The following is an 11,233-nucleotide window of genomic DNA, read 5'->3' on the forward strand; positions in this document are numbered from 1 at the left end:
ATGAATAAATAAATAAATAAATGAATAAATGAATGAATGAATGAATGTGTGAATGAATAAATGAATGAATAAATAAATAAATAAATAAATAAATAATTAAATAAATAAATAAATAAATAAATAAATAAATAAATAAATAAATGAATAAATGGCTATATGAATAAATGAATAAATAAATGAATGAATGAATGAATGGTGTGAATGAATGAATAAATAAATAAATAAATAAATAAATAAATAAATAAATGGCTATATGAATAAATGAATAAATAAATAAATAAATAAATAAATAAATAAATAAATGAATGAATGAATGAATGTGTGAATGAATAAATGAATAAATAAATAAATAAATGAATAAATGGCTATATGAATAAATGAGTAAATGAATGAATAAATAAATAAATGAATAAATGAATGAATGAATGAATGTGTGAATAAATAAATAAATAAATAAATAAATAAATAAATAAATAAATAAATAAATAAATAAATTTACGGAAGACTTATTTAATAAGTAAATAAATAAACAAATAAACGAACAATCGAGTAAATAAATAAATAACTGGTAAGTAAATGAGTAAATAAATCAATAAATAAATGAGTAAGTAAATAAATGAGTACCATAAATAAGTAAATAAATAAGTAAAGAAATAAGTAAGCAAATTAATAAGCAAATATGTAACTGAGTAAGTAAATAAGTATGATAAATGAGTTAATAAATAAATAACTGGTAAGTAAATAAATAAATAAATAAATACCGTAAATAAATAAGTAAATAAATGAGAAAATAAATAAATTAGTACATCGGCTCTTTTTAACATTTATATTGACGACGCCATAAGAGAATGGAAGAATAAAAGTTTAGAAGAAATTAAACCAATAGACTGTTTATTATTTACAGATTATCTTCTAATTTTAGCAGAGAGGATGAACTACAAAGATTAATACATAGACTGAATCAAATTTGTAAATAGCATTAGTTAAATATCTCCATAGAAAAAACAAAAAGCCTGGCCTTTATACGAAATAATCCTGTAAGAAATAAAATTTTCCTAAATAATAAGAAAATAGGATAGGTACAACATTTTGGATGCGATGTTAGTCATAAATATGATGCATTTACAGAGGAAATAATTGTGCAAGAACTAAAATTGTCCTAAATAATAAGACAATAGAACAGGTACAACAGTTCAACTATTTTAATGCGATGTTAGTCATAAATAGACTTCGTTGAATTGCCACACGCAGCATGCCATCAGGTTGCCGATGTACGGTAGTATAGAGGAGGTGGGCGACTTCCCGTTCTTGTAGTATAAGCAGTTCATGTTAAGAGTTGTGACCGGTCCAAATAGATGGAGCAGCTACAGCTAATGTATACCTATGTAAGCACTTGTTTTGCATTACTGTGGTTGGAATAGTCAAAGCTTAACATATGTTCAGTGCAGACAAGAATTCAATCAAACATACCACAATGTGAGTGTTGCTGTTCCAAACAATTGCCTCTGGAATACCCTTACCCCCGCAGCCAGTCTTGACCCGTTTGGAAACGTGGTTGTATGCTGTTAATTATTATGCAGAATATTACGGCAAAATAATAGAGGTAATTGATGCATAGGATAGCACAGACAGTTCCGCTGTTGCAGCTGTAAAAGCATTGCCTTCTGAACAGCTATTGGAAGATATTCTGTTCATTGATTCTAATTTTAAAATCGTGTCCAAAAGCATCACCCTGTTAGAATCGTCTAAACTACAACTCTCAGAAGCCCTTAATATAGTGGATAAAGTATCACAAATCGTTATCCAAAATAACAATTCACTAATTTCAGAAAAAGTGAAATGAAAGTTGAGAAACATTATTGCTAAAAATTCTGCCTATTCACAACTTCGTATTATAAATGATGTACTATCAGGTCACGACAAGACGTCTGAAGTTGGTGTACTGAAAAGTAGCGGCTTTCCGTTCTTCAAATATGCACCTATTACATCGTGTGATGTCGAAAGTACATTTTCCCAATATAAAAACTGTTTAAGTGACCATCGAAGGAGGTTCACTTCGCAGTCGCTCAAAATGTACGTAACTCTTCACTGCAGTGCACATATTCAAAGGTATATTACATTAAATTTTAAGAGAATAAACTGTATATCTCACTACAAAATAATTGTGTTTTTACATGTTTAGACATTTCCTACTTCAATGATCACTCATTATATTTCTGAATGCAGGATGCAGGTTTTATTGTAACCGCAGTATACTGCCAGTGTTTACATCAGAGACGTACTTTCATCCGTTGCACGCCCCCTTCTCATACAGTCTATACCGCGTGCGCAGTAAACCTTACGATTCTCGTGGCAATTCCACGAAGTCTAGTCATAAATATAATCAAGAATTAGAGATAAATTTACGGAGGAAATATTTGTGCAAGAACTAAAATTGTCCTAAATAATAACACAATAGGACAGGTACAACAGTTGAACTATTTTATGACGCGATGTTAGTTATAAATTACACAATAAAATTGCAGTGGTACCAAATGATGTGTGAAACAATAACTCTGAAAACTACACGAAGAGAGACAATTAAAATTTTATAAGGTAATGGCTGTATCAGCTCTGTTGTCTGGCAGGGAATCATGAAGTCACAGAAAAAGAGATGAAAACCGAATCCAAGCAGCAGAAATGAAATTCCTAAGGGCCGTCAGAGGATGCACTAGAAGAGATAAAATACCAAATGCACAAATAAGAGATGAAGTGAATATACAGAATTGAAGTGAAGTAGTCTTGCAGATTTTCAGAGCGAATAGCTCATGTTGAATGTAACAAGAAACTATAATATCGTATTGGTGGAAAGTTCATAGTTTTTTTTTTTCAGAAAATAAAATTAATAATCTCTTATTCGGTAAATATTTCGAGTAGGATCGTGATTTTTGTCCATATTGATAGGAAATCTAATCAAGAATAATTTATCCCTCTGGCGTATTTCAATAGCGTGCACGGTTTTCGTGTAAATTTAATTTTAAAACCCCTAAATTCAAACTATTGCACGAAACAAACGCGTGCCAACGTTTTGGTAGTTTGGTAGCTGTACGGAGTCTCACAGAGTTCGTTGACCTTTACATCTGTATACGAGTGGAGTGTTTTAGCGACGATGTTGCCGGACTGCTGAAACTCCAAACTTAATTTTCTAATTAACCGTGCATTTAATCACAAAACATAATATAGGTTTTCTATTAATTTACATGTATCCTATCGTCCCTTTCAAGCTGAAAGGTTATTTCAAATTCACCCTGTATATGTATGTATGTATGTATGTATGTATGTATGTATGTATGTATGTAGGCCCTATGTATGTATGTATGTATTTATTTATTTATTAACACTACAATTGGGTATACACCCGGTGGCAGTGATATATAATATACAATAATTACAATTAAATGAAATAATATAAAATAAACCTAAATGAAATAATACAAAATAAACGTAAATCTATAAATAGTAGATGCAATAAACCTAGGACTATAATTAAAAACTATTCTATAATAACGCCTACAATAAGCAAAAGTAAATCTAACTTATAAGTACTTCTATTTCACCCAACCATTACCAATTTAAATAATTACATATCACCTTAATTAATTACATACCAACTTAATTACATATCATCTTAATTAATTACATATGACCTTAATTTATTTACACATCAATTAAATTACATATCATCTTAATTATTTTACATATCAACTTAATAATTACATATCAACTTAATTAATTATATATCAATTCAATTAAGTACATGACGCAACTTAAATAATTACACTGCACCTCCAATTACATTTTCATTCTAATCTTCTCAACCTTTCCTTAAATGTATTGATTTTAAGAGGACCACCCTGAAAGATTGCCGCAGGTAAGCTGTTCCAGTCTACTATTGTGCGGTTATCAAAGGAAAATTTTGCCACGTCCGTTCTTTGTTTTCTACATTTAAACTTCCTAATATGATAAGCCCTTCCTAAGTATGATGGTGTTGCTAATCTAGCATTGATATCGGTCCTTGCTTTGTGTCCCATTTGTGCCTTAAACAATGTGGTGAGTCTGGTTTTTCGTCGCCTTGATTTGAGAAGTTCCCACCCCAAGTCTTTTACTATCTCCTCACCATGTCCCTTTCCCATTTTGACATATTTTGCTGCCTTGCGTTGGACCTTTTCTACTGAATCGATTTGGTTTTGTCTGTACGGATCCCAACCTACTGCTCCATATGCAGTGAATGATAAAATTTTACAATACATACAAAATTGGAGAGAACATGGAAGAAAGCCGTATCCCGAAAATGGCCTTGAATTATAAAAAAATGTGGGAAGACCTATAAAAAGATGACAAGTTCGTAACAGGCCTAGGGGCCTAATAGGCCTACTTGACAGAAGGATAATGATATGAAGACCTCCCTCAAAGAGGGTTGTATATCATATGGAAAAGTGTATGATATACAACCTTCTTTGAGGGAGGTCTTCGATGTTAACAAACAACGTGTTAGTGCATTTTTAACGTCTTGATTAACCGGCCCTATTTATGTTCCAGTATTTCTATCTTCATCAGTGTTAGATCTGACGTCTGTTATTCGCTTTTGCTCTATTATAAAGAATTTCAACATTGGAGATGAGACCTTAAATTCTGACCTTGCATGTAGAAGACAGTGAACCTCGTTTTTTTGTCAGTTCGTTTGAACTTGACATATTCTTAACCAGGACGCCGCAACCCTGAAGGCAAATGATGATGCGTGCATTACCTGAATCTTAACATGTGAGCGCAAGAATGCACTACGCAACATGCAATTCATTACACTATTTCTTAAAAAAAAAAAAAAAAGACTAATGTTTACTTAGCTTAAGGCAAGTGCATCGAACATTTGTCCATTTCTCTTCTTTTTTTTTTTACTCGCTGTAGTGTTTCAATAATTGATTGCAACTGTTATTTGTTTTCCCTTAATTCCTTCGTCATTTTCTCAACATAGCGTGCGGCCTGATGACTCAGCAGATCTGATTCTATCGTATCCAAATGTTTCAGTAGAAACTCGAGGGCACAAAAAGATGGCTGGAAAATCCGCCTTACAACATTTGCTGGAAAAATCTCTTCCGAGTACAACTCGCATTTTTAAGTAATACAGTCAACCAGTGGCGTAGCATGCAATTTTGAGCAGGGGAAGCTAACTCAAGTTGTCTTTCATGCAATATGAGAAAACGTATTACAAAAATACAGTATTAAAATAAATAGTAGTCAATGTCAAGTCAGCAGTCGAAGATTGGTTGGAACATCGTAAGTAAAACGAATAAGTCATGATCTCAAATGATACGTAGTAAAATATGATTTCAGGGTTTACACATATCTCTTAACACACAGACACGTATACGTATAACATTAGCTCACTCCCTGTCATACTTAGAGAAATCACAATATTAGTATCATTACATAAGTATGCATCTGTCTTTTGGTTGTGTCCTTCATTGACAGCAAGGGAGTCGGTCATTTGTTTTTTAAATCATACTTTTGTTCGTAAGTCAGTCTTGATAATACAATTATCCTAAAAATTCAAGTAAATTGGTGTCAGGAACTGTTATTTCGCTCATTATTTATTATATCAGCCACAATGCACACTAACACTTCAACTGAACACAACTCACGAAAAGGGATAACTCGGAAACTACTTATTTTAAATGTTAAAGCTAGCTTCTTGCGAGCCTTGCGACTAGGGTAGTTCAGTTAGAAAGGGATGGAAAATCTGCGGGGTGGATTACACAGAAGAAACCAGTCTGCTTTGGAAGGTGGTATGTGCAGGCTTCTTGTTTACTGTTGCATCACAAATCATCCTGAGCTGCCGCATCACAATATTTAACGAGTAAATATAAATTGTATTTAAAATTAATAAATAATTTTCTCCATAAACTGCAGGTTTATTATGAAATTATTATTAACTGGGGAAACTGAGCTTTTTAGCTTACATTGACGCTACGCCACTGCAGTCAACTCCGGTTATAGTGAACCTCTGCGGATTTGCACTATATCCGAGGTTCACTAAATCTGAAGTCTCTCTCCCCTAACCTTAAATGACAGAAATGAATGAAATTGTGAACAAGAAACTAAAATATTTCATTTTTGTGGAATGGATTACACTGTATACTGTTACTCACAGTTGATTTACTTAAACTATGCTGTCGACGCACGTCCGCTTGCGAAAGACCACGTTCAATGTCACCTATAATATTCACCTTAGCTTCCAAAGAAAACACTTCACGCTTCGACATTTTTATATAGCACATTCACTGTTGGAACATTAGATCAGGCAGAAATGACAAACGCTGTTATGATGTGACTGCGCACTTAGCCTTGGAATTTCCCGGGCCACTTAATGGAAGGGGGTTGATAGAGTTTGAAAGCCATCGAAATCTTACCTTCATTTATGCTCTGGACATAAGTCCGTTCCCTTTTAATAAAAGAAGGGAAATTCATTTTCCGTTGCCGTTGTTTCAATGGTATCCGTCAATGTTTCTGAGAACAAAAGGCAACCCTTAGACAGTGGAGGATTAGAAATCACAGTAGAGTAGTGTGCCTGAGAACAGAATGTCAACCCTTCGACAGTGGACTGAGGCAAGATCGTCACGTGTTGCCTGGATTTACAGTACAGCTCATTGTCTAGGAATCACTAATCCTACCTTTGTCCTTTGACTAAAGGAACAAGAAACTTAGAATGTTGTTCTCAACACATTCTTTCAATTTTACACAAGAAGGTCTGACTTCAAATAAGAATTTGTTAGGATACAAGGTTCACTATAACCGAAGCGAGCGTTCACTATAAACAGAAATATTAATGTACTTTATAATGTATGCGGGTCGGGACCAACGATTTAGGTTCACTATAGCCGAATGTTCACTATATCCAGAATTGACTGTATCTTAAATGCGGAGTTTTGCTATCTAAAATATTGTAACGTATAGGCCTAGTGGTTCTTTAATACTTGGTCACCTCTCAAATGTCCATTTTCCCAATTTTTATTATAAATATGTATAGGCAAATAAAAACATATAGGCCTATTGACACTACAATAAACTCTTTATACAGGGTGATTCGTAAGTACCTGTACAAACTTTGTGGGTGTAATGAAGAGGTGAAATAAAGCTAAAATGTTCTATACAACTTTTCCCGCAAATCCTTACTTTCAGAGTTATGATGCATAATGTTCTACAGGGGACATCATTTTATTTTTACTAACATTTTTAATATTAACCTGGCTATACCTTTGGATTAATGATAGAGACCCGGAAACACCGTTTGCTACCCCCTTCCACGACTGGAGGTCGATGATACTGGCGTAAAATACAAACAAATCACTTTACTGGGTACAGGAGGGAAGAAAAGTAGTTCATCCATTTACGTAAAGTAGGAAATATCGCGATTTTGAGTTTGATAATTTTCATTAGGTTTTGTTTAATCAAAATGCAGTACAGTATTAACAATAAGTGTTTTTACTCACGAACTGAGTTATACATGCGAACGTATTCATTATGCAGTGTATATTATACTGTCTACAGCACATTAGCGTACGATATAGAGAATGAAGTTAAAATGAAAAATAATCATAATATGGATATTTAAATGAAATGGTGGCCGTTCATTTCGATACAGGCTTCAGTTCTTTTGTGCCTATTATCGCACTATAGACTATTGCATCTAATTCCAATTACCAGTTTCGTCCTTCGTACTTAGTAACTCATGTTGAAATAATTCTGTACCTACTCTATAAAAGAGTACCTTACGTACTGTAAATTCAGTCTTCACTTCTGCCCGATCCGCACAGATAAAATTACTCAGACATGCTATCTACTGTCCGTCCAAGTGGTTATGTCGCAGGATCATAGAAAGGGGGGTGGGAATAACGTGATAGTTAATTACTTAACAAGGCCCTTTTATTTAAGTTATTTTAACAGTTGCATAATATTACGTAGACGTCCAATTCCTAACAGAAATTAATGTTTTCAGGAAAGAGCTAAGAAAGCCCAGCCACTAGTCTTTACAGTGGAGCGAGCAGAAGCAGGTGGGGGAAATCTGGATGGGACGCAGGCAAACGGATGACAGTGCCTGTGCGAAAATATGATTCAATATTGGAAGTTTTCGTGACTGGAAAACGCGAACATATTTCTGAAACGTACTATAATCACTAACTCAGTACTGCGGCTTTGGTTCTGTGTGGAGGAAAGTTGGAACTTCGTTAGTAGAAGGGGTGGGAGTGAAGTACATTCAAAAACTCAGGTACAATAAAAATTGAAGTAAAAATAAAATTATGTCCCTGTAGCTTGCTAGACATAAAAAACACGGGCCAGTAAAGCTTCGAATGTGTCACGTTCGCCTACATAGCGAGTGCGGTAGATGTTTGTTATTTGTACAACCCGTTACAGTTGATTTCGACCTGATTGGACTTTGTTTACTGTAAGTATGTTTAGTTGTATGGTGCTGTTGCAGTTCCTACCATCACCACGTCTCGTAAGTACACATTCATTCTGTCGTTAGTTCAGTTGTGTACGATATGACATATCGTGCAGCAGAATCAGTTGGCCAGCCAGATCACCGGACCTCAACCTCCTGGACTTCTATCTTTGGGGCCGTCTGAAGACGCCCGTTTATGCCACTTAAATTCCGAATGTAACAGAACTACAGCAGCGAAATCAAAATAACTACGAAACTGTTCGGAAAGAGTTAAACGGGGTCTATAAAATTCCAAGATCAGTAGCCTACATACCTACAAGTAATAAACAAAGTGGAACCCACGCCCGAGCGCAGCTCCGGATCAATATTTTTATTTTTTATTTTATTTTATTGGGTTATTTTACGACGCTGTATCAATATCTAGGTTATTTAGCGTCTGAATGATATGAAGGTGACAATGCCGGTGAAATGAGTCCGGGATCCAGCATCGAAAGTCACCCAGCATTCGCTCGTATTGGGTTGAGGGAAAACCCCGGAAAAAACTTCAACCAGATAACTTGCCCCGACCGAGATTCGAACCCGGGCCACCTGGTTTCGCAGCCAGACGCGCTGACCGTTACTCCACAGGTGTAGATCCGGATCAATAGGAAAACGCATTATCGTCTGAGCTATGCCGGTGGATCACAAAATAGGTCGTATAATTAAAATATAGGAACAGTGAATATTAAAATAAATACAATGATAATTATAGAATACAATTACTACGCACCGCATAATAAGCATAGAAACCTAACTCACAGTCTTCTTAGTCACAAAAATTTCAACCAGCACTGTCATTAGCAAAGCTCGGATCTTGGGGACTTGTGTGTCGTGTGCTTGAGTAAGGTTACAGGCATAACGTACACAAAGCTCACGCTGCAAGTGCTCAGGGACAGTCGTTTGTACTAAGAAAGTGGTCACATCGAGTGGCAAGAAGACGAACGAATAAACTGTGTCACGTCGAAGCCAATGACATTAAGAGAATTACAGGTAAACGGTCTGTTTGAGGAATTAGAAAATACGTGTTATTCGAATGGGTGTTATGGAAGTTTGAAAATGCATTTCTTAAATTTTAGGTACAGAATTTCGTGGAGGAATTCTGAGGAGATACATTATTTTCTTCTAATGCAGAGTTTATATCTTGTAAGTTGTACCACACATAAACTAGAGCTGCAAACGGGCATTCATTGAAAGACATTGCAGTCCTTTAAATTGATTGAGAATTTGTCCATAGCCATGGATCAAGTCGTAGAGGGACCTTCCCTAGTAGTGATACACTAATTGAAAACTATTTGCGAGAAAAATTTAGGATATACTCAACTTTCTCAGATACGAGATCTGCTGAAAATCGAACAGGAAACAGTGACAGTGAAATATTCAGTATTTTATTTAGGCCCAAGACTTTATAATAAAATTTCAAACCATTTTCCAAATTTGAAATTTTTTTAAATTGAAACTTTTAAAAAAGAATTTTGTAAAATTATCCATGATATATAATAGTAACAAATGTACTTTTTTTTACCTTTTATTTCTATCGACTATATTCATGTTTTTATTGAATATCACTGGCTTCTCTCGGATTGTCAATTTATATTAAATGTGTATTTTTCTCTCGTTTTCCCTTTCTTCTTTATTCTTGCTCTTGTGTTGTACTTATTGGTTTGAATTAAGTTAATTACTGTATTTAGTAAACTGTCCTTGTAAATTTTATGTTATATTATTCACTAAGACCACACCGTACACGAGCCTGACTCTTACGGTAGTGGCTAGAAACATTTTTATTTTATAAATGCAATTTGTACTCACTAGGTAGCTAGTTAAAATAAATAAAATAAAAAAATTAAAGTTTGCTCCCGTCACTTCATGTGACGTGGAAATAAGTTTACTTCGTTTCAAATCATGTTTAACTAACAGACGAAGAATTTATGGGTTCGAAAATCTTCGAATGCATGTAGTCATACACTGTAATGAAATGTACAGAGCAGAACTGTAAATTTGATGTATTTTGCATGTTTATTTATATATATGCTATAAAATTACGTGTTTCAACCGATCATAATATTATCATTATGTTGTTCCAGCCAGGAACCACTTTTATAGCAGACCTGACAGTACCTCCGTGCTGGAAGCGGGAGTTTGTTGACATTGAAGTCCGGTCGCTTAGCCACGTTCAAAGACACAAGTCCCCAACTTCCGAGCTTTGGTCATTAGCAATTTGCCATAGTTGACCTCACAGTGAATCATCATGACTTCTCCAAGGTTTTCGACTGAAATGCGGTACTGTGGCTTTGTTATTTGGTATGACTTTATAGACTGTAAACAAATGCTATGCATCTACCGATGGTAATGTCCTAGTAGTCTAATAGCAGACGCAGTAGAAGTGCTTGTTTATCTATTTATTCATTTACTTATATTTTAGTATGCCTCAACGGGCAAAACTCACATTCAGGGACAACAGCCTATTGTTACTTGTAACTTCAGCACAAGTAATTATACTGCTCGTTGTAACTTTAATTTCAAGTCAAAATTTTAGCATTCCTTATAGCTAAATCACATATACCTGTTGACTTGTAGTTTTTTCACTACTCATTCATTTTTATTAGCTTTTGAATTTGACTATTCTTTTTCGTTTTAATGCTCGTTCTTATTTGGTGGTACCCTAACTCAGTGATGTCAAAGCAAGCGCATTTTTCTGACCTTGACGTCGTGCGCGGGCAG

The 11,233-nt window shown here is 34.5% G+C and overlaps 1 protein-coding gene across 1 annotated transcript in view; it reads right to left on the reverse strand.

Annotated features, from left to right (window-relative positions):
* Positions 1–11,233, reverse strand: part of Obp93a (Odorant-binding protein 93a) — a 288,764-nt gene that overhangs the window by 66,534 nt on the left and 210,997 nt on the right. The window lies entirely within an intron of this gene.

This window comes from Periplaneta americana, chromosome 2 (genome assembly GCF_040183065.1).
Source record: "Periplaneta americana isolate PAMFEO1 chromosome 2, P.americana_PAMFEO1_priV1, whole genome shotgun sequence".
Lineage (NCBI taxonomy): Eukaryota > Metazoa > Arthropoda > Insecta > Blattodea > Blattidae > Periplaneta > Periplaneta americana.